The sequence below is a fragment of the Oncorhynchus keta genome, unplaced genomic scaffold, assembly GCF_023373465.1.
Source record: "Oncorhynchus keta strain PuntledgeMale-10-30-2019 unplaced genomic scaffold, Oket_V2 Un_contig_6141_pilon_pilon, whole genome shotgun sequence".
Taxonomy (NCBI): domain Eukaryota; kingdom Metazoa; phylum Chordata; class Actinopteri; order Salmoniformes; family Salmonidae; genus Oncorhynchus; species Oncorhynchus keta.
In genome coordinates, this window is record NW_026288697.1 from 46,536 (window position 1) to 69,729 (window position 23,194).

Sequence of the window (23,194 nt, forward strand, 5' to 3'; positions counted from 1 at the left end):
TAGTGGGCATGTGGAAGGGAAAGGTAGTGGGCACATGGAAGGGAAAGGTAGTGGGCATGTGGAAGGGAAAGGTAGTGGGCATGTGGAAGGGAAAGCTAGTGGGCACGTGGAAGGGAAAGGTAGTGGGCACGTGGAAGGGAAAGCTAGTGGGCACGTGGAAGGGAAAGGTAGTGGGCACGTGGAAGGGAAAGCTAGTGGGCACGTGGAAAGGAAAGCTAGTGGGCACGTGGAAGGGAAAGGTAGTGGGCACGTGGAAGGGAAAGGTAGTGGGCATGTGGAAGGGAAAGGTAGTGGGCGCATGGAAAGGTAGTGGGCACGTGGAAGGGAAAGGTAGTGGGCACATGGAAGGGAAAGGTAGTGGGCATGTGGAAGGGAAAGGTAGTGGGCGCATGGAAAGGTAGTGGGCATGTGGAAGGGAAAGGTAGTGGGCACATGGAAGGGAAAGGTAGTGGGCATGTGGAAGGGAAAGGTAGTGGGCACATGGAAGGGAAAGGTAGTGGGCATGTGGAAGGGAAAGGTAGTGGGCATGTGGAAGGGAAAGGTAGTGGGCACATGGAAGGGAAAGGTAGTGGGCACGTGGAAGGGAAAGGTAGTGGGCACGTGGAAGGGAAAGGTAGTGGGCACGTGGAAGGGAAAGGTAGTGGGCACGTGGAAGGGAAAGGTAGTGGGCACATGGAAGGGAAAGGTAGTGGGCACAGGGAAGGGAAAGGTAGTGGGCACAGGGAAGGGAAAGGTAGTGGGCACGTGGAAGGGAAAGGTAGTGGGCACGTGGAAGGGAAAGGTAGTGGGCATGTGGAAGGGAAAGGTAGTGGGCACGTGGAAGGGAAAGGTAGTGGGCACGTGGAAGGGAAAGGTAGTGGGCACATGGAAGGGAAAGGTAGTGGGCACATGGAAGGGAAAGGTAGTGGGCACGTGGAAGGGAAAGGTAGTGGGCACATGGAAGGGAAAGGTAGTGGGCACGTGGAAAGGTAGTGGGCACATGGAAGGGAAAGGTAGTGGGCACGTGGAATGGAAAGGTAGTGGGCACATGGAAGGGAAAGGTAGTGGGCACATGGAAAGGTAGTGGGCACGTGGAAAGGAAAGGTAGTGGGCGCGTGGAAGGGAAAGGTAGTCGGCACGTGGAAGGGAAAGGTAGTCGGCACGTTGAAGGGAAAGCCTTCACCCTGATATTGGCACTCTGATATTGGCACTCTGATATTGGCACTCTGATATTGGCACCCTGATATTGGCCGAACAGTAAGCCGAGCCAAGGCCACTGTGTCCTGGTGTTGTTGGTGTTCCTATCCTCCTCCTATCCTCCTCCCGAGCCTCCTCCTCCTATCCTCCTCCCGAGCCTCCTCCTCCTATCCTCCTCCCGAGCTTCCTCCTCCTATCCTCCTCCCGAGCCTCCTCCTCCTCCTCCTATCCTCCTCCCGAGCCTCCTCCTCCTATCCTCCTCCCGAGCCTCCTCCTATCCTCCTCCCGAGCCTCCTCCTCCTATCCTCCTCCCGAGCCTCCTCCTATCCTCCTCCCGAGCCTCCTCCTCCTATCCTCCTCCCGAGCCTCCTCCTCCTATCCTCCTCCCGAGCCTCCTCCTCCTACCCTCCTCCCGAGCCTCCTCCTCCTCCTCCTATCCTCCTCCCGAGCCTCCTCCTCCTATCCTCCTCCCGAGCCTCCTCCTCCTCCCGAGCCTCCCGAGCCTCCTCCTATCCTCCTCCCGAGCCTCCTCCTCCTATCCTCCTCCCGAGCCTCCTCCTCCTATCCTCCTCCCGAGCCTCCTCCTCCTATCCTCCCGAGCCTCCCGAGCCTCCTCCTCCTATCCTCCTCCCGAGCCTCCTCCTACTATCCTCCTCCCGAGCCTCCTCCTCCTATCCTCCTCCCGAGCCAAAGCCACTGTGTCCTGGTGTTGTTGGTGTTCGTATCCTCCCCATTGAGTAGTAGACTGTATGTAATGTATCAAGGTGACATCTAGATAGTTATCAATAGTAGATATTTATTGTGTCGGCTGCCATTCTACTTGAATTGAAATCGAAGGGGAAAAGGTGCCACGTTAGCTAAGTCTGGCGCCGCCATCCTAATACCCAGTAGAAAGCACCTCAGGTGGTGCGGACCAATCAGCTACGCGAAAGAGTCTGCAGCGACAACAAATCTGCCCATTAAGCGGATTCGCTTTTTCAAACACACACCCACTTCCCCGTACTCCGGTCGCCATATTGGGCTGCCGCTACCCATACTTGAGTCTCCTGGGAGAACAATTTCCATGGATAATATACCATGACTGTCAGTCTTGCCTCTCAACCTCCCTCTCTCCTCCTCCTCCTCCCCCCTTCTCCCTCTCCCTTCTCCCCTCCTCCCCTCTCTCCCCCCTCTCTCCCCTCTCCCTCCTCCTCTCTCTCCTATTTCCTCCCCTCCTCCCTCTCTCCCCCTCCTTCTCTCTCCCATCCCTCTCTCCTCCTCCCTCTCCACTCTTTCCTCCCCTCCTCCCTCCTCTCTCTCTACTCTTTCCTCCTCTCCTCCCTCTCTTCTCCTCCCCTCCTCCCTCTCTCCTCCTCCCTCTCCCTCTCCCCTCCTCCCTCTCTCCTCTGTCTTCTCCTCCTCCCTCTCGACTTTTCTCCCTCTCTCCTCTTTCCTCTCCTCCTCCCTCTCTCCTTCTCCCTCTCCAGTCTTTCCTCCCCTCCTCACTCTCTCCTCTCTCTCCACTCTTTCCTCCCTCTCTCCTCCCCTCCTCTCCTCCTCCCTCTCTAATCTTTCCTCCCCTACTCCCTCTCCCCTCCTCTCCTCCCTCTCTCCTCCCCTCCTCTCCTCCCCTTCTCCCTCTCGCCTCCCCTCCCCTCCCCCCCTCCTCCCCCTCCCCTCCCTCTCCTCTCTTCCCTCTCCTCTCCTCTCCCCTCCCTCCCCTCTCCCCTCCTCCCCTCTCCCCTCCTCTCCTCCCTGTCCTCCCTCCCCTCCCCTCCAATCCCCTCTCCTCTCCTCTTCCCTCCTCTCCTCCCTCTCCTCCTTCTCCTCCCTCCCCTCTCCTCTCCTCTCCCCTCCTCCCCCTCCCCCTCCCCTCTCCTCTCCTCTCCCCTCCTCCCCTCTCCCCTCCTCTCCTCTTCCCTCCTCTCCTCCCTCTCCTCCTTCTCCTCCCTCCCCTCTCCTCTCTCCTCCCCTCCTCCCTCTCCCCTCCTCTCCTCCCCTCCCCTCCTCTCCCCTCCCTCTCCTCCCCCTCCCCCCTCTCCCCTCCTCTCCTCCTCTCCCCTCCTCTCCTCCCCTCTCCCCTCCTCTCCTCCCCTCCCCTCCTCTCCCCTCCTCTCCTCCCCTCCCCCTCTCCCCTCCTCTCCTCCTCCCATCTCCAGCCCAGCACACTCATCCTCTGAGTTATTAGTCAGAGTAGTACAGAGATAAATCAGGTTCCATGGACCTGAATGTGTCAGGTTGTGCACGGCTAGTTCTGCAGTGGGCCCTAATGATACATAAAGGGGTTTGTTTTGTTTTGGGGTTTGAAGTGAGAGCGATGGACACGCAGAGAATCTTGGAAGATAAACACTCAAGGTCTTCTGGAAGGAATCAATTAAAGAAATACATTTAAGAAATAAAGTAAAGAAATTAAGTAGTTCAAGTGTAGAGCGCTAGGCTAATACTGTACACAACATGATACAGGTGTAGAGCGCTAGGCTAATACCGTACACAACATGATACAGGTGTAGAGAGCGCTAGGCTAATACCGTACACAACATGATACAGGTGTAGAGCGCTAGGCTAATACCGTACACAACATGATACAGGTGTAGAGAGCGCTAGGCTAATACAGTACACAACATGATACAGGTGTAGAGAGCGCTAGGCTAATACCGTACACAACATGATACAGGTGTAGAGAGCGCTAGGCTAATACCGTACACAACATGATACAGGTGTAGAGCGCTAGGCTAATACCATACACAACATGATACAGGTGTAGAGAGCGCTAGGCTAATACCGTACACAACATGATACAGGTGTAGAGAGCGCTAGGCTAATACCGTACACAACATGGTACAGGTGTAGAGCGCTAGGCTAATACCGTACACAACATGATACAGGTGTAGAGAGCTAGGCTAATACCATACACAACATGATACAGGTGTAGAGAGCGCTAGGCTAATACCATACACAACATGATACAGGTGTAGAGAGCGCTAGGTTAATACCGTACACAACATGATACAGGTGTAGAGAGCGCTAGGTTAATACCGTACACAACATGATACAGGTGTAGAGAGCGCTAGGCTAATACCATACACAACATGATACAGGTGTAGAGAGCGCTAGGTTAATACCGTACACAACATGATACAGGTGTAGAGAGCGCTAGGCTAATACCATACACAACATGATACAGGTGTAGAGAGCGCTAGGCTAATACCGTACACAACACAATACAGGTGTAGAGAGCGCTAGGCTAATACCGTACACAACATGATACAGGTGTAGAGAGCTAGGCTAATACCATACACAACATGATACAGGTGTAGAGAGCTAGGCTAATACCATACACAACATGATACAGGTGTAGAGAGCGCTAGGCTAATACCGTACACAACATGATACAGGTGTAGAGAGCTAGGCTAATACCGTACACAACATGATACAGGTGTAGAGCGCTAGGCTAATACCGTACACAACATGATACAGGTGTAGAGAGCGCTAGGCTAATACCGTACACAACATGATACAGGTGTAGAGAGCGCTAGGCTAATACCGTACACAACATGATACAGGTGTAGAGAGCTAGGCTAATACCGTACACAACATGATACAGGTGTAGAGCGCTAGGCTAATACTGTACACAACAAATCAAATCAAATTTTATTTGTCACATACACATGGTTAGCAGATGTTAATGCGAGTGTAGCGAAATGCTTGTGCTTCTAGTTCTGACAATGCAGTGATAACCAACAAGTAATCTAACTAACAATTCCAAAACTACTGTCTTATACACAGTGTAAGGGGATAAGGAATATGTACATAAGGATATATGAATGAGTGATGGTACAGAGCAGCATACAGTAGATGGTATCGAGTACAGTATATACATATGAGATGAGTGTGTAGACAAAGTAAACAAAGTGGCATAGTTAAAGTGGCTAGTGATACATGTATTACATAAGGATGCAGTCGATGATGTAGAGTACAGTATATACATATGCATATGAGATGAATAATGTAGGGTAAGTAACATTATATAAGGTAGCATTGTTTAAAGTGGCTAGTGATATATTTACATAATTTCCCATCAATTCCCATTATTAAAATGGCTGGAGTTGGGTCAGTGTCAATGACAGTGTGTTGGCAGCAGCCACTCAATGTTAGTGGTGGCTGTTTAACAGTCTGATGGCCTTGAGATAGAAGCTGTTTTTCAGTCTCTCGGTCCACGCTTTGATGCACCTGTACTGACCTCGCCTTCTGGATGATAGTGGGGTGAACAGGCAGTGGTTCGGGTGGTTGATGTCCTTGATGATCTTTATGGCCTTCCTGTAACAACGGGTGGTGTAGGTGTCCTGGAGGGCAGGTAGTTTGCCCCCGGTGATGCGTTGTGCAGTCCTCACTACCCTCTGGAGAGCCTTACGGTTGAGGGCGGAGCAGTTGCCGTACCAGGCGGTGATACAGCCCGCCAGGATGCTCTCGATTGTGCATCTGTAGAAGTTTGTGAGTGCTTTTGGTGACAAGCCGAATTTCTTCAGCCTCCTGAGGTTGAATAGGCGCTGCTGCGCCTTCTTCACAACGCTGTCAGTGTGAGTGGACCAATTCAGTTTGTCTGTGATGTGTATGCCGAGGAACTTAAAACTGGCTACCCTCTCCACTACTGTTCCATCGATGTGGATAGGGGGTGTTCCCTCTGCTGTTTCCTGAGGTCCACAATCATCTCCTTAGTTTTGTTGACGTTGAGTGTGAGGTTATTTTCCTGACACCACACTCCGAGGGCCCTCACCTCCTCCCTGTAGGCCGTCTCGTCGTTGTTGGTGATCAAGCCTACCACTGTTGTCGTCCGCAAACTTGATGATTGAGTTGGAGGCGTGCGTGGCCACGCAGTTGTGGGTGAACAGGGAGTACAGGAGAGGGCTCAGACGCACCCTTGTGGGGCCCCCGTGTTGAGGATCAGCGGGGAGGAGATGTTGTTGCCTACCCTTCCCACCTGGGGGCGGCCCGTCAGGAAGTCCAGTACCCAGTTGCACAGGGCGGGGTCGAGACCCAGGGTCTCGAGCTTGATGACGAGCTTGGAGGGTACTATGGTGTTGAATGCCGAGCTGTAGTCGATGAACAGCATTCTCACATAGGTATTCCTCTTGTCCAGGTGGGTTAGGGCAGTGTGCAGTGTGGTTGAGATTGCATCGTCTGTGGACCTATTTGGGCGGTAAGCAAATTGGAGTGGGTCTAGGGTGTCAGGTAGGGTGGAGGTGATATGGTCCTTGACTAGTCTCTCAAAGCACTTCATGATGACGGAAGTGAGTGCTACGGGGGCGGTAGTCGTTTAGCTCAGTTACCTTAGCTTTCTTGGGAACAGGAACAATGGTGGCCCTCTTGAAGCATGTGGGAACAGCAGACTGGTATAGGGATTGATTGAATATGTCCGTAAACACACCGGCCAGCTGGTCTGCGCATGCTCTGAGGCGCGGCTGGGGATGCCGTCTGGGCCTGCAGCCTTGCGAGGGTTAACACGTTTAAATGTCTTACTCACCTCAGCTGCAGTGAAGGAGAGACCGCATGTTTTCGTTGCAGGGTTAACCCAGCTGAACCCCACAACGCCCAACCCAGCTGAACCCAGCTGAACCCCACAACGTCCAACCCAGCTGAACCCAGCTGAACCCCACAACGTCCAACCCAGCTGAACCCCACAACGTCCAACCCAGCTGAACCCAGCTGAACCCCACAACGCCCAACCCAGCTGAACCCAGCTGAACCCCACAACGTCCAACCCAGCTGAACCCCACAACGCCCAACCCAGCTGAACCCCACAACGCCCAACCCAGCTGAACCCCACAACGCCCAACCCAGCTGAACCCCACAACGCCCAACCCAGCTGAATACAGCTGAACCCAGCTGAATACAGCTGAACCCAGCTGAACCCCACAACGTCCAACCCAGCTGAACCCAGCTGAACCCCACAACGTCCAACCCAGCTGAACCCAGCTGAACCCCACAACGCCCAACCCAGCTGAACCCCACAACGTCCAACCCAGCTGAACCCAGCTGAACCCAGCTGAACCCCACAACGTCCAACCCAGCTGAACCCAGCTGAACCCCACAACGTCCAACCCAGCTGAACCCCACAACGCCCAACCCAGCTGAACCCCACAACGTCCAACCCAGCCTTGAATCCGTCTGGAGTCACTGCCACTGGAGTCTTCAGAACCGTCGGAACAGAAAATAACTAAAGTGATGAACATGTGTAACGTATCAAGGAGAAGGGTTCGGTTATTGATCTTCAGTTAGGAGAAGGGTTCGGTTATTGATCTTGAGGAGAAGGGTTCGGTTATCGATCTTCAGTTAGGAGAAGGGTTCGGTTATTGATCTTCAGTTAGGAGAAGGGTTCGGTTATCGATCTGCAGTTTGGAGAAGGGTTCGGTTATCGATCTTCAGTTAGGAGAAGGGTTCGGTTATTGATCTTCAGTTAGGAGAAGGGTTCGGTTATTGATCTTCAGTTAGGAGAAGGGTTCGGTTATCGATCTGCAGTTTGGAGAAGGGTTCGGTTATCGATATTCAGTTAGGAGAAGGGTTCGGTTATCGATCTTCAGTTAGGAGAAGGGTTCGGTTATTGATCTTCAGTTAGGAGAAGGGTTCGGTTATTGATCTTCAGTTAGGAGAAGGGTTCGGTTATTGATCTTCAGTTAGGAGAAGGGTTCGGTTATTGATCTTCAGTTAGGAGAAGGGTTCGGTTATTGATCTTCAGTTAGGAGAAGGGTTCGGTTATTGATCTTCAGTTAGGAGAAGGGTTCGGTTATTGATCTTCAGTTAGGAGAAGGGTTCGGTTATTGATCTTCAGTTAGGAGAAGGGTTCGGTTATTGATCTGCAGTTAGGAGAAGGGTTCGGTTATTGATTTTCAGTTAGGAGAAGGGTTCGGTTATTGATCTTCAGTTAGGAGAAGGGTTCGGTTATTGATCTTGAGGAGAAGTCTTCGATGTGTAATTTGTTATTTCTCGTGTAATATCTATGAGGCGTTCCTCCGGGGCTGCAGGAAGTGTGTTTTTTGTGGTTTTACAGCATCACAGGTTTAACCGAGAAGTTAAACAACTCTATCCATGACTTAATATTCTGCGGTCATGGCTGGTGATGCCAATGAGCCAACAACCATTAAACGACCACTAAAATAGACCCCCCCAATGAGCCAACAACCATTAAACGACCACTAAAATAGACCCCCACCCCAATGAGCCAACAACCATTAAACGACCACTAAAATAGACCCCCCAATGAGCCAACAACCATTAAACGACCACTAAAATAGACCCCCAATGAGCCAACAACCATTAAACAACCACTAAAATAGACCCCCTCCCCCAATGAGCCAACAACCATTAAACAACCACTAAAATAGACCCCCCCCCCAATGAGCCAACGACCACTAAAATAGACCCCCACCCCCCAACGCCTGCTCTAACTAACTAACCTGTGACTGCCAGATTTACAGCCAGCACACTGTAGTTATAAATAACAGTATATTATATTTATAGACAGTACTCTACAGTATAACTAACACTATATTATATTTATAGACAGTACTCTACAGTATAACTAACACTATATTATATTTATAGACAGTACTCTACAGTATAACTAACACTATATTATATTTATAGACAGTACTCTACAGTATAACTAACACTATATTATATTTATAGACAGTACTCTACAGTATAACTAACACTATATTATATTTATAGACAGTACTCTACAGTATAACTAACACTATATTATATTTATAGACAGTACTCTACAGTATAACTAACACTATATTATATTTATAGACAGTACTATATAGTATAAATAACAGTATATTATATTTGTAGACAGTACTCTACAGTATAACTAACACTATATTATATTTCTAGACAGTACTATACAGTATAAATAACAGTATATTATATTTGTAGACAGTACTCTACAGTATAACTAACACTATATTATATTTCTAGACAGTACTATACAGTATAAATAACAGTAAATTATATTTGTAGACAGTACTGGACAGTTAAACTCAGTTCTGTGGACCTATAAGAGTGCATTAGTCCTGCTGACACCAATTAGCATTGGAGAGGTGGCGAGGACACGGCCGCTTGCTGTGTCTTTCACAGGAAGTGAACTGTGAAACTAAAGGCTTTATATTTAATCCGGCAGTATTGGGAGTTGTTTTGGTCTGAGACCTCTCTCTCTCTTTCTCTCTCTCCTCTCTCTCTGCTCCCTTCATCACTCCAGGGTCACAGAGAGAGCAGAGAGAGTGAGGGGGAGTACAGAGAGGTCTTCACAGCTCTGAAAGGACCACGACCGACCTCTGGGGACACACTGTTTTTCTTTCTATCCACAAACATCCTTGGCTGTTCCCTCGCGGAGCTACTTTTGTGCCATTTAATATCAAGCAACACTTCTGAAGTCTAAAAGTCCAGTCATCCACTACCAATCTGTGTAGCCCACCTGGGCACCATTTTGTGCCAGAACGCTCACCACACATCAGCTATCAATGGTGTTGAGGAGTGATCAGTCTGATGCACAGCCACCATTTTGTGCCAGAACACTCACCACACATCAGCTATCAATGAGGAGTTGAGGAGTGATCTGTCTGATGCACAGCCACCATTTTGTGCCAGAACACTCACCACACATCAGCTATCAATGGTGTTGAGGAGTGATCAGTCTGATGCACAGCCACCATTTTGTGCCAGAACACTCACCACACATCAGCTATCAATGAGGAGTTGAGGAGTGATCTGTCTGATGCAAAGCCACCATTTTGTGCCAGAACACTCACCACACATCAGCTATCAATGAGGAGTTGAGGTGAGGAGTGAGGGGGATGACTACATGGTCATAATTACATTTATCCAGGACACTGAGGTTAACACCCCTAGTATTACATTAAATGTCAACAAATCAGGACATCCATTTCATTTCTACCCAGGGCAATGTCACCATCACTGGTGGGGTGGCAGGTAGCCTAGTGGTTAGAGCGTTGGACTAGTAACCAGCAGGTAGCCTAGTGGTTAGAGCGTTGGACCAGTAACCAGCAGGTAGCCTAGTGGTTAGAGCGTTGGACTAGTAACCAGCAGGTAGCCTAGTGGTTAGAGCGTTGGACTAGTAACCAGCAGGTAGCCTAGTGGTTAGAGCGTTGGACTAGTAACCAGCAGGTAGCCTAGTGGTTAGAGCGTTGGACTAGTAACCAGCCTAGTGGTTAGAGCGTTGGACTAGTAACCAGCAGGTAGCCTAGTGGTTAGAGCGTTGGACCAGTAACCAGCAGGTAGCCTAGTGGTTAGAGCGTTGGACTAGTAACCAGCAGGTGGCCTAGTGGTTAGAGCGTTGGACTAGTAACCAGCAGGTGGCCTAGTGGTTAGAGCGTTGGACTAGTAACCAGCAGGTAGCCTAGTGGTTAGAGCGTTGGACTAGTAACCAGCAGGTAGCCTAGTGGTTAGAGCGTTGGACTAGTAACCAGCAGGTAGCCTAGTGGTTAGAGCGTTGGACTAGTAACCAGCAGGTAGCCTAGTGGTTAGAGCGTTGGACTAGTAACCAGCAGGTGGCCTAGTGGTTAGAGCGTTGGACTAGTAACCAGCAGGTAGCCTAGTGGTTAGAGCGTTGGACCAGTAACCAGCAGGTAGCCTAGTGGTTAGAGCGTTGGACCAGTAACCAACAGGTAGCCTAGTGGTTAGAGCGTTGGACTAGTAACCAGCAGGTAGCCTAGTAGTTAGAGCGTTGGACTAGTAACCAGCAGGAAGCCTAGTGGTTAGAGTGTTGGACTAGTAACCGAAAGGTAGCATGATCGAATCCATGAGCTGACAAGGTACAAATCTGTCACCCCTGAACAAGGCAGTAAACCCACTGTTCCCCACTAGACCGTCATTGAAAATAACTGACTTGCCTCGTTAAATAAAGGTAAAATATATTTATATATTTTTTAAACTGCCCTAGAGCATTTGATTAGAAGACCAGACAGAAGGGTGCCTCCTACTGGCCCTCCAACACCACTTCCAGCAGCATCTGGTCTCCCGTCCAGGGACCAACCCTGCTTAGCTTCAGAAGCAAGCCAGCAGTGGGATGCAGGGTGGTGGTGCTGCTGACCAGGAACAACCCTGCTTAGCTTCAGAAGCAAGCCAGCAGTGGGATGCAGGGTGGTGGTGCTGCTGACCAGGACCAACCCTGCTTAGCTTCAGAAGCAAGCCAGCAGTGGGATGCAGGGTGGTGGTGCTGCTGGAATTAAAAACACAAAACTTACAACTGCAAAAAAAAAAAAGTCTGTAAGAACAAAGGCCAATTTAAATCTAATTGTATTGGTGACATGTTTAGCAGATGTTATTGCGAGTGAAATGCTGGTGTTCCTAGGGACAATAGATAGGGACAATAGATAGGGACAATAGATAGGGACAATAGATAGGGACAATAGATAGGGACAATAGATAGGGACAATAGATCGGGACAATAGCAGGCAAAGATCAGGACAATAGCAGGTAAAGATAGGGACAATAGCAGGCAAAGATCAGGACAATAGCAGGTAAAGATCAGGACAATTGCAGGTAATGATCAGGACAATAGCAGGTAAAGATCAGGACAATAGCAGGTAAAGATCAGGACAATAGCAGGTAAAGATCAGGACAATAGCAGGTAAAGATCAGGACAATAGCAGGTAAAGATCAGGACAATAGCAGGTAAAGATCAGGACAATAGCAGGTAAAGATAGGGACAATAGCAGGCAAAGATCAGGACAATAGCAGGTAAAGATCAGGACAATAGCAGGTAAAGATCAGGACAATAGCAGGTAAAGATCAGGACAATAGCAGGTAAAGATCAGGACAATAGCAGGCAAAGATCAGAACAATAGAAAGGGACAATAGATAGGAACAATAGCAGGCAAAGATGGGGACAATAGAAAGGGACAATAGATAGGGACAATAGATAGGGACACTAGCAGGTAAAGATCAGGACAATAGCAGGCAAAGATCAGGACAATAGCAGGTAAAGATCAGGACAATAGCAGGTAAAGATCAGGACAATAGCAGGTAAAGATCAGGACAATAGCAGGTAAAGATCAGGACAATAGCAGGTAAAGATCAGGACAATAGCAGGTAAAGATCAGGACAATAGCAGGTAAAGATCAGGACAATAGCAGGTAAAGATCAGGACAATAGCAGGCAAATATCAGGACAATAGCAGGTAAAGATCAGGGCAATAGCAGGTAAAGATCAGGACAATAGCAGGTAAAGATAGGGACAATAGCAGGCAAAGATGGGGGCAATAGCAGGTAAAGATAGGGACAATAGCAGGTAAAGATCGGGACAATAGCAGGTAAAGATCAGGACAATAGCAGGTAAAGATCAGGACAATAGCAGGTAAAGATCAGGACAATAGCAGGTAAAGATCAGGACAATAGCAGGTAAAGATCAGGACAATAGCAGGTAAAGATCAGGACAATAGCAGGTAAAGATCAGGACAATAGCAGGTAAAGATCAGGGCAATAACAGGTAAAGATCAGGGCAATAGCAGGTAAAGATCAGGACAATAGCAGGTAAAGATCAGGACAATAGCAGGTAAAGATCAGGACAATAGCAGGTAAAGATCAGGACAATAGCAGGTAAAGATCAGGACAATAGCAGGTACAGATCAGGACAATAGCAGGTAAAGATCAGGACAATAGCAGGCAAAGATCAGGACAATAGCAGGTAAAGATCAGGACAATAGCAGGTAAAGATCAGGACAATAGCAGGTAAAGATCAGGACAATAGCAGGTAAAGATCAGGACAATAGCAGGCAAAGATCAGGACAATAGCAGGTAAAGATCAGGACTATAGCAGGCAAAGATCAGGACAATAGAAAGGGACAATAGATAGGAACAATAGCAGGCAAAGATGGGGACAATAGAAAGGGACAATAGATAGGGACAATAGATAGGGACACTAGCAGGCAAAGATCGGGACAATAGCAGGCAAAGATGGGGGCAATAGCAGGCAAAGATGGGGACAATAGATAGGGACAATAGATAGGGACACTAGCAGGTAAAGATCAGGACAATAGCAGGCAAAGATCAGGACAATAGCAGGTAAAGATCAGGACAATAGCAGGTAAAGATCAGGACAATAGCAGGTAAAGATCAGGACAATAGCAGGTAAAGATCAGGACAATAGCAGGTAAAGATCAGGACAATAGCAGGTAAAGATCAGGACAATAGCAGGTAAAGATCAGGACAATAGCAGGTAAAGATCAGGACAATAGCAGGTAAAGATCAGGACAATAGCAGGTAAAGATCAGGACAATAGCAGGCAAAGATCAGGACAATAGCAGGTAAAGATCAGGGCAATAGCAGGTAAAGATCAGGACAATAGCAGGTAAAGATAGGGACAATAGCAGGCAAAGATGGGGGCAATAGCAGGTAAAGATAGGGACAATAGCAGGTAAAGATCGGGACAATAGCAGGTAAAGATCAGGACAATAGCAGGTAAAGATCAGGACAATAGCAGGTAAAGATCAGGACAATAGCAGGTAAAGATCAGGACAATAGCAGGTAAAGATCAGGACAATAGCAGGTAAAGATCAGGACAATAGCAGGTAAAGATCAGGACAATAGCAGGTAAAGATCAGGACAATAGCAGGTAAAGATCAGGGCAATAACAGGTAAAGATCAGGGCAATAGCAGGTAAAGATCAGGGCAATAGCAGGTAAAGATCAGGACAATAGCAGGTAAAGATCAGGACAATAGCAGGTAAAGATCAGGACAATAACAGGTAAAGATCAGGACAATAGCAGGTAAAGATCAGGACAATAGCAGGCAAAGATCAGGACAATAGCAGGTAAAGATCAGGACAATAGCAGGTAAAGATCAGGACAATAGCAGGTAAAGATCAGGACAATAGCAGGTAAAGATCAGGACAATAGCAGGCAAAGATCAGGACAATAGCAGGTAAAGATCAGGACTATAGCAGGCAAAGATCAGGACAATAGAAAGGGACAATAGATAGGAACAATAGCAGGCAAAGATGGGGACAATAGAAAGGGACAATAGATAGGGACAATAGATAGGGACACTAGCAGGCAAAGATCGGGACAATAGCAGGCAAAGATGGGGGCAATAGCAGGCAAAGATGGGGACAATAGAAAGGGACAATAGATAGGAACAATAGCAGGCAAAGATCAGGACAATAGCAGGTAAAGATGGGGGCAATAGCAGGCAAAGATGGGGACAATAGAAAGGGACAATAGATAGGAACAATAGCAGGCAAAGATCAGGACAATAGCAGGTAAAGATGGGGGCAATAGCAGGCAAAGATGGGGACAATAGAAAGGGACAATAGATAGGGACAATAGCAGGTAAAGATAGGGACAATAGCAGGTAAAGATAGGGACAATAGCAGGCAAAGATCAGGACAATAGCAGGTAAAGATAGGGACAATAGCAGGTAAAGATAGGGACAATTGCAGGTAAAGATAGGGACAATAGCAGGTAAAGATAGGGACAATAGCAGGTAAAGATAGGGACAATAGCAGGCAAAGATCAGGACAATAGCAGGTAAAGATAGGACAATAGCAGGTAAAGATAGGGACAATAGCAGGTAAAGATAGGGACAATAGCAGGTAAAGATAGGGACAATAGCAGGTAAAGATATGGACAATAGCAGGTAAAGATAGGGACAATAGCGGGTAAAGATAGGGACAATAGCAGGTAAAGATAGGGACAATAGCAGGCAAAGATCAGGACAATAGCAGGTAAAGATAGGGACAATAGCAGGTAAAGATAGGGACAATAGCGGGTAAAGATAGGGACAATAGCAGGTAAAGATAGGGACAATAGCAGGCAAAGATCAGGACAATAGCAGGTAAAGATAGGGACAATAGCAGGTAAAGATAGGGACAATAGCAGGTAAAGATAGGGACAATAGCAGGTAAAGATAGGGACAATAGCAGGTAAAGATAGGGACAATAGCAGGTAAAGCTAGGGACAATAGCAGGTAAAGATAGGGACAATAGCAGGTAAAGATAGGGACAATAGATAGGGACAATAAATGGGGACACTAGCAGGTAAAGATCAGGACAATAGCAGGTAAAGATAGGACAATAGCAGGTAAAGATAGGGACAATAGCAGGTAAAGATAGGGACAATAGCAGGTAAAGATGGGGACAATAGATGGGGACAATAGATAGGGACAATAGATAGGGACAATAGATGGGGACAATAGATAGGGACAATAGATGGGGACAATAGCAGGTAAAGATCAGGACAATAGCAGGTAAAGATCAGGACAATAGCAGGTAAAGATCAGGACAATAGCAGGTAACGATAGGGACAATAGATAGGACAATAGATGGGGACAATAGATAGGGACAATAGATGGGGACAATAGCAGGTAAAGATCAGGACAATAGCAGGTAAAGATAGGGACAATAGATAGGGACAATAGATAGGGACAATAGATGGGGACAATAGATAGGGACAATAGATGGGGACAATAGCAGGTAAAGATCAGGACAATAGCAGGTAAAGATCAGGACAATAGCAGGTAAAGATCAGGACAATAGCAGGTAAACGATAGGGACAATAGATAGGGACAATAGATGGGGACAATAGATAGGGACAATAGATGGGGACAATAGCAGGTAAAGATATGGACAATAGCAGGTAAAGATAGGGACAATAGCAGGTAAAGATAGGGACAATAGCAGGTAAAGATAGGGACAATAGCAGGCAAAGATCAGGACAATAGCAGGTAAAGATAGGGACAATAGCAGGTAAAGATAGGGACAATAGCAGGTAAAGATAGGGACAATAGCAGGTAAAGATAGGGACAATAGCAGGTAAAGATAGGGACAATAGCAGGTAAAGATATGGACAATAGCAGGTAAAGATAGGGACAATAGCAGGTAAAGATAGGGACAATAGCAGGTAAAGATAGGGACAATAGCAGGCAAAGATCAGGACAATAGCAGGTAAAGATAGGGACAATAGCAGGTAAAGATAGGGACAATAGCAGGTAAAAGATAGGGACAATAGCAGGTAAAGATAGGGACAATAGCAGGTAAAGATAGGGACAATAGCAGGTAAAGATAGGGACAATAGCAGGTAAAGCTAGGGACAATAGCAGGTAAAGATAGGGACAATAGCAGGTAAAGATAGGGACAATAGATAGGGACAATAAATGGGGACACTAGCAGGTAAAGATCAGGACAATAGCAGGTAAAGATAGGACAATAGCAGGTAAAGATAGGGACAATAGCAGGTAAAGATAGGGACAATAGCAGGTAAAGATGGGGACAATAGATGGGGACAATAGATAGGGACAATAGATAGGGACAATAGATGGGGACAATAGATAGGGACAATAGATGGGGACAATAGCAGGTAAAGATCAGGACAATAGCAGGTAAAGATCAGGACAATAGCAGGTAAAGATCAGGACAATAGCAGGTAAAGATAGGGACAATAGATAGGGACAATAGATGGGGACAATAGATAGGGACAATAGATGGGGACAATAGCAGGTAAAGATCAGGACAATAGCAGGTAAAGATAGGGACAATAGATAGGGACAATAGATAGACAATAGACAATAGCAGGCAAAGGGGACAATAAAGATGGGGACAATAGCATGTAAAGATCAGGACAATAGCAGGTAAAGATGAGGTAAAGACAATAGCAGGTAAAGATCAGGGCAATAGCAGGTAAAGATCAGGACAATAGCAGGTAAAGATAGGGGCAATAGCAGGTAAAGATCAGGACAATAGCAGGTAAAGATCAGGACAATAGCAGGTAAAGATCAGGACAATAGCAGGTAAAGATCAGGGCAATAGCAGGTAAAGATCAGGACAATAGCAGGTAAAGATCAGGGCAATAGCAGGTAAAGAAGATCAGGAAAGATAGGCAGGTAAAGATCAGGACAATAGCAGGTAAAGATCAGGACAATAGCAGGCAAAGATAGGGACAATAGCAGGTAAAGATAGGGACAATAGCAGGTAAAGATCAGGACAATAGCAGGTAAAGATCAGGACAATAGCAGGTAAAGATCAGGACAATAGCAGGTAAAGATCAGGACAATAGCAGGTAAAGATAGGACAGGACAATAGCAGTAAAGTAAAGATCAGGACAATAGCAGTAAAAAGATCAGGACAATAGCAGGTAAAGATCAGGACAATAGCAGGTAAAGATAGGGACAATAGCAGGTAAAGATAGGGACAATAGCAGGTAAAGATAGGGACAATAGCAGGTAAAGATAGGGACAATAGCAGGTAAAGATAGGACAATAGCAGGTAAAGATAGGGACAATAGCAGGTAAAGATAGGGACAATAGCAGGTAAAGATAGGGACAATAGCAGGTAAAGATAGGACAATAGCAGGTAAAGATAGGACAATAGCAGGTAAAGATAGGGACAATAATAGGACAAAGATGGGGACAATAAAGACAATAGGGACAATAGCAGGTAAAGATAGGACAATAGCAGGTAAAGATAGGGACAATAGATAGGGACAATAAATGGGGACAATAGATGGGGACAAAGATAGGACAATAGCAGGTAAAGATAGGACAATAGCAGGTAAAGATAGGACAATAGCAGGTAAAGATAGGGACAATAGCAGGTAAAGATGGGGACAATAGCAGGACAAAGATAGGACAATAGATAGGTAAAGATGGGGACAATAGATAGGACAATAGATGGGGACAATAAGGTAAAGATGGGGACAATAGCAGGTAAAGATCAGGACAATAGCAGGTAAAGATAGGACAATAGCAGGTAAAGATAGGGACAATAGCAGGACAAAGATAGGGACAATAGATAGGACAATAAAGATGGGGACAATAGCAGGTAAAGGGACAATAGCAGGTAAAGATAGGGAAGATAGGGACAATAGATAGGGACAATAGATGGGGACAATAGATGGGGACAATAAAGATCAGGGACAATAGGATAGGGACAATAAAGATCAGGGCAATAGCAGGTAAAGGGACAGCAGGTAAAGATAGGGGCAATAGCAGGTAAAGATCAGGACAATAGCAGGTAAAGATCAGGACAATAGCAGGTAAAGATCAGGACAATAGCAGGTAAAGATCAGGACAATAGCAGGTAAAGATAGGACAATAGCAGGGACAAAGATAGGGACAATAGATAGGGACAATAGATGGGGACAATAGATAGGGACAATAGATGGGGACAATAGCAGGTAAAGATAGGACAATAGCAGGTAAAGATAGATAGGGACAATAGATAGGGACAATAGATGGGGACAATAGATAGGACAATAGATGGGGACAATAGTAAAGATCAGGACAATAGCAGGTAAAGATCAGGACAATAGCAGGGGACAATAGCAGGTAAAGATGAGGACAATAGCAGGTAAAGATCAGGGCAATAGCAGGTAAAGATCAGGACAATAGCAGGTAAAGATAGGGACAATAGCAGGTAAAGATAGGACAATAGCAGGTAAAGATGGGGACAATAGCAGGTAAAGATAGGACAATAGCAGGCAAAGATCAGGACAATAGCAGGTAAAGATAGGACAATAGCAGGTAATAGGGATAGCAGGTAAAGATAGGACAATAGCAGTAAAGATAGGACAATAGCATAAAGATAGGGACAATAGATAGGACAAAGATAGGGACAATAGCAGGTAAAGATCAGGACAATAGCAGGTAAAGATAGGGACAATAGCAGGTAAAAAGATAGGGACAGATAGGGACAATAGATGGGGACAATAGATAGGACAATAGATAGGATAGAGGGACAATAGATAGGGACAATAGATGGGGACAATAGCAGGTAAAGATCAGGACAATAGCAGGTAAAGATAGGGACAATAGCAGGTAAAGATAGGAAACAATAGCAGGACAAAGATAGGACAATAGATAGGGACAATAGATAGGGACAATAGATGGGGACAATAGGGACAATAGAGACAATAGCAGGTAAAGATCAGGACAATAGCAGGTAAAGATCAGGGACAATAGATAGGGACAATAGATAGATCAGGACAATAGATGGGGACAATAGATAAAGATGGGGACAATAGCATAAGGGACAATAGCAGGTAAAGATCAGGACAATAGCAGGTAAAGATAGGACAATAGCAGGTAAAGATCAGGGACAATAAAGATCAGGACAATAGCAGGTAAAGGGCAATAGATGGGGCAATAGCAGGTAAAGATCAGGGACAAGGTAAAGATCAGGACAATAGCAGGTAAAGATCAGGACAATAGCAGGTAAAGTAGGAAGATAAAGATCAGGGCAATAGCAGGTAAAGATCAGGACAATAGCAGGTAAAGATCAGGACAATAGCAGGTAAAGATCAGGACAATAGCAGGTAAAGATCAGGGCAATAGCAGGTAAAGATCAGGACAATAGCAGGTAAAGATCAGGACAATAGCAGGTAAAGATCAGGACAATAGCAGGTAAAGATCAGGACAATAGCAGGTAAAGATCAGGACAATAGCAGGTAAAGATCAGGACAATAGCAGGTAAAGATAGGGACAATAGCAGGTAAAGATCAGGACAATAGCAGGTAAAGATCAGGACAATAGCAGGTAAAGATCAGGACAATAGCAGGTAAAGATCAGGACAATAGCAGGTAAAGATCAGGGCAATAGCAGGTAAAGATCAGGACAATAGCAGGTAAAGATCAGGACAATAGCAGGTAAAGATAGGGACAATAGCAGGTAAAGATCGGGAAATTATGTTTGATCGCCATGGTGTTTGATCGCCATGGTGTTTGATCGCCACGGTGTTTGATCGCCACGGTGTTTGATCGCCACGGTGTTTGATCGCCACGGTGTTTGATCGCCACGGTGTTTGATCGCCACGGTGTTTGATCGCCACGGTGTTTGATCGCCACGGTGTTTGGTCGCCATGGTGATTTCCTTAAAAATCCTCTGGATAAGAGCATCTGCTAAATAACTCAAAGGTTCAATGTTTCATCAAGAAGAAGAAGACAAAATGTCCCATTCATTAACAAAACATTTGTTCTCGCATTTCATTTCCTTACAATGAATGTTCTTGGGTTTTTCTCTCTCTCTCTGTTTTGCAACACTACAAATGTTGTTCTGGACATCAGAAGTTTTTTTTAGCTTGAGATTAAATGACCAGAAAGTAACTCCATATTCTCTCATGTCTGAGGACATATCGGGGGGGGAAGAGGAGAGAAGAAATTGATACTGGCTGAAATTAGAGCCTGGTGCGTAGCTATAGCCCCCGGCTCTCCTCTCAGTATCCAGGATATTGATTGAACGGTATCTGTGTGCTCCAAGGCTAGAGATGCATCACTTGGACCTGACTGCTAATTTGAAACCTCAGCCTCCATTAGGTCTTTTGACATTCAGCCCGATGCTGCTGTTGCTGTGAACACTTTAACATCTCCTCTTAGTACAGTGATATAAAACATCACTGTTGCTGTGAACACTTTAACATCTCCTCTTAGTACAGTGATATAAAACATCACTGATGCTGTGAACACTTTAACATCTCCTCTTAGTACAGTGATATAAAACATCACTGATGCTGTGAACACTTTAACATCTCCTCTTAGTACAGTGATATAAAACATCACTGATGCTGTGAACACTTTAACATCTCCTCTTAGTACAGTGATATAAAACATCACTGATGCTGTGAACACTTTAACATCTCCTCTTAGTACAGGGATATAAAACATCACTGATGCTGTGAACACTTTAACATCTCCTCTTAGTACAGTGATATAAAACATCACTGATGCTGTGAACACTTTAACATCTCCTCTTAGTACAGTGATATAAAACATCACTGATGCTGTGAACACTTTAACATCTCCTCTTAGTACAGGGATATAAAACATCACTGATGCTGTGAACACTTTAACATCTCCTCTTAGTACAGGGATATAAAACATCACTGATGCTGTGAACACTTTAACATCTCCTCTTAGTACAGGGATATAAAACATCACTGATGCTGTGAACACTTTAACATCTCCTCTTAGTACAGTGATATAAAACATCACTGATGCTGTGAACACTTTAACATCTCCTCTTAGTACAGTGATATAAAACATCACTGATGCTGTGAACACTTTAACATCTCCTCTTAGTACAGGGATATAAAACATCACTGATGCTGTGAACACTTTAACATCTCCTCTTAGTACAGGGATATAAAACATCACTGATGCTGTGAACACTTTAACATCTCCTCTTAGTACAGTGATATAAAACATCGCTGATGCTGTGAACACTTTAACATCTCCTCTTAGTACAGGGATATAAAACATCACTGATGCTGTGAACACTTTAACATCTCCTCTTAGTACAGTGATATAAAACATCACTGATGCTGTGAACACTTTAACATCTCCTCTTAGTACAGTGATATAAAACATCACTGATGCTGTGAACACTTTAACATCTCCTCTTAGTACAGTGATATAAAACATCACTGATGCTGTGAACACTTTAACATCTCCTCTTAGTACAGTGATATAAAACATCACTGATGCTGTGAACACTTTAACATCTCCTCTTAGTACAGTGATATAAAACATCACTGATGCTGTGAACACTTTAACATCTCCTCTTAGTACAGGGATATAAAACATCACTGATGCTGTGAACACTTTAACATCTCCTCTTAGTACAGGGATATAAAACATCACTGATGCTGTGAACACTTTAACATCTCCTCTTAGTACAGTGATATAAAACATCACTGATGCTGTGAACACTTTAACATCTCCTCTTAATACAGGGATATAAAACATCGCTGATGCTGCTGATATATATATATACTAATCACTGATGCTAGGCTGATTTATATATATATATACTAATCACTGATGCTAGGCTGATAGATATGCTAATCACTGATGCTAGGCTGATAGATATGCTAATCACTGATGCTAGGCTGATAGATATGCTAATCACTGATGCTAGGCTGATAGATATATATATACTAATCACTGATGCTAGGCTGATAGATATATATATACTATTCACTGATGCTAGGCTGATATATATATATATATATATACTAATCACTGATGCTAGGCTGATAGATATGCTAATCACTGATGCTAGGCTGATAGATATATATATACTAATCACTGATGCTAGGCTGATAGATATATATATATACTATTCACTGATGCTAGGCTGATAGATATATATATACTAATCACTGATGCTAGGCTGATATATATATACTAATCACTGATGCTAGGCTGATAGATATGCTAATCACTGATGCTAGGCTGATAGATATGCTAATCACTGATGCTAGGCTGATAGATATATATATACTAATCACTGATGCTAGGCTGATATATATATATATATACTAATCACTGATGCTAGGCTGATAGATATGCTAATCACTGATGCTAGGCTGATAGATATATATATACTAATCACTGATGCTAGGCTGATATATATATATATACTAATCACTGATGCTAGGCTGATAGATATATATATATACTATTCACTGATGCTAGGCTGATATATATATATATATACTAATCACTGATGCTAGGTTGATATATATATATATATGCTAATCACTGATGCTAGGTTGATATATATATATATATATGCTAATCACTGATGCTAGGCTGATAGATATGCTAATCACTGATGCTAGGTTGATATATATATATATACTAATCACTGATGCTAGGCTGATATATATATATAATAATAATAATAATAATATTATTATTATTATTATTATTATTATTATTATTATTATATATATATATACTAATCACTGATGCTAGGTTGATATATATATATATATATATATATATATATATATATATATATATATATATATATATATATATATATATATATATATATGCTAATCACTGGTGCTAGGCTGATATATATATATATATATATACTAATCACTAATCAGTGACTCCTTGTCTCTGGTGCATCTTCTGCAGTCGTAGTGCTCTGGTCATCTTTCCTCACATCACACCCAGCAATGTCAGTGATTCATATTGATTCACGGAGAGAAGTTGAGGCAAGCCGAGTTAAGAGTTAAAGTTGAA

The 23,194-nt window shown here is 44.9% G+C and overlaps 1 long non-coding RNA gene and 1 pseudogene across 1 annotated transcript; both read left to right on the forward strand.

Moving 5' to 3' along the window:
* Nucleotides 1-3,630: 3,630 nt before the first annotated feature.
* LOC127925711 (uncharacterized) lies at nt 3,631-4,475 on the forward strand. Its single transcript, XR_008121988.1, has 3 exons — nt 3,631-3,702; nt 3,787-3,872; nt 4,383-4,475. It is a non-coding gene; the product is annotated as an uncharacterized LOC127925711 (long non-coding RNA).
* Nucleotides 4,476-23,127: 18,652 nt separating this feature from the next.
* LOC127925712 (xylosyl- and glucuronyltransferase LARGE1-like) overlaps nt 23,128-23,194 on the forward strand; it is a 50,304-nt pseudogene continuing 50,237 nt past the window's right edge.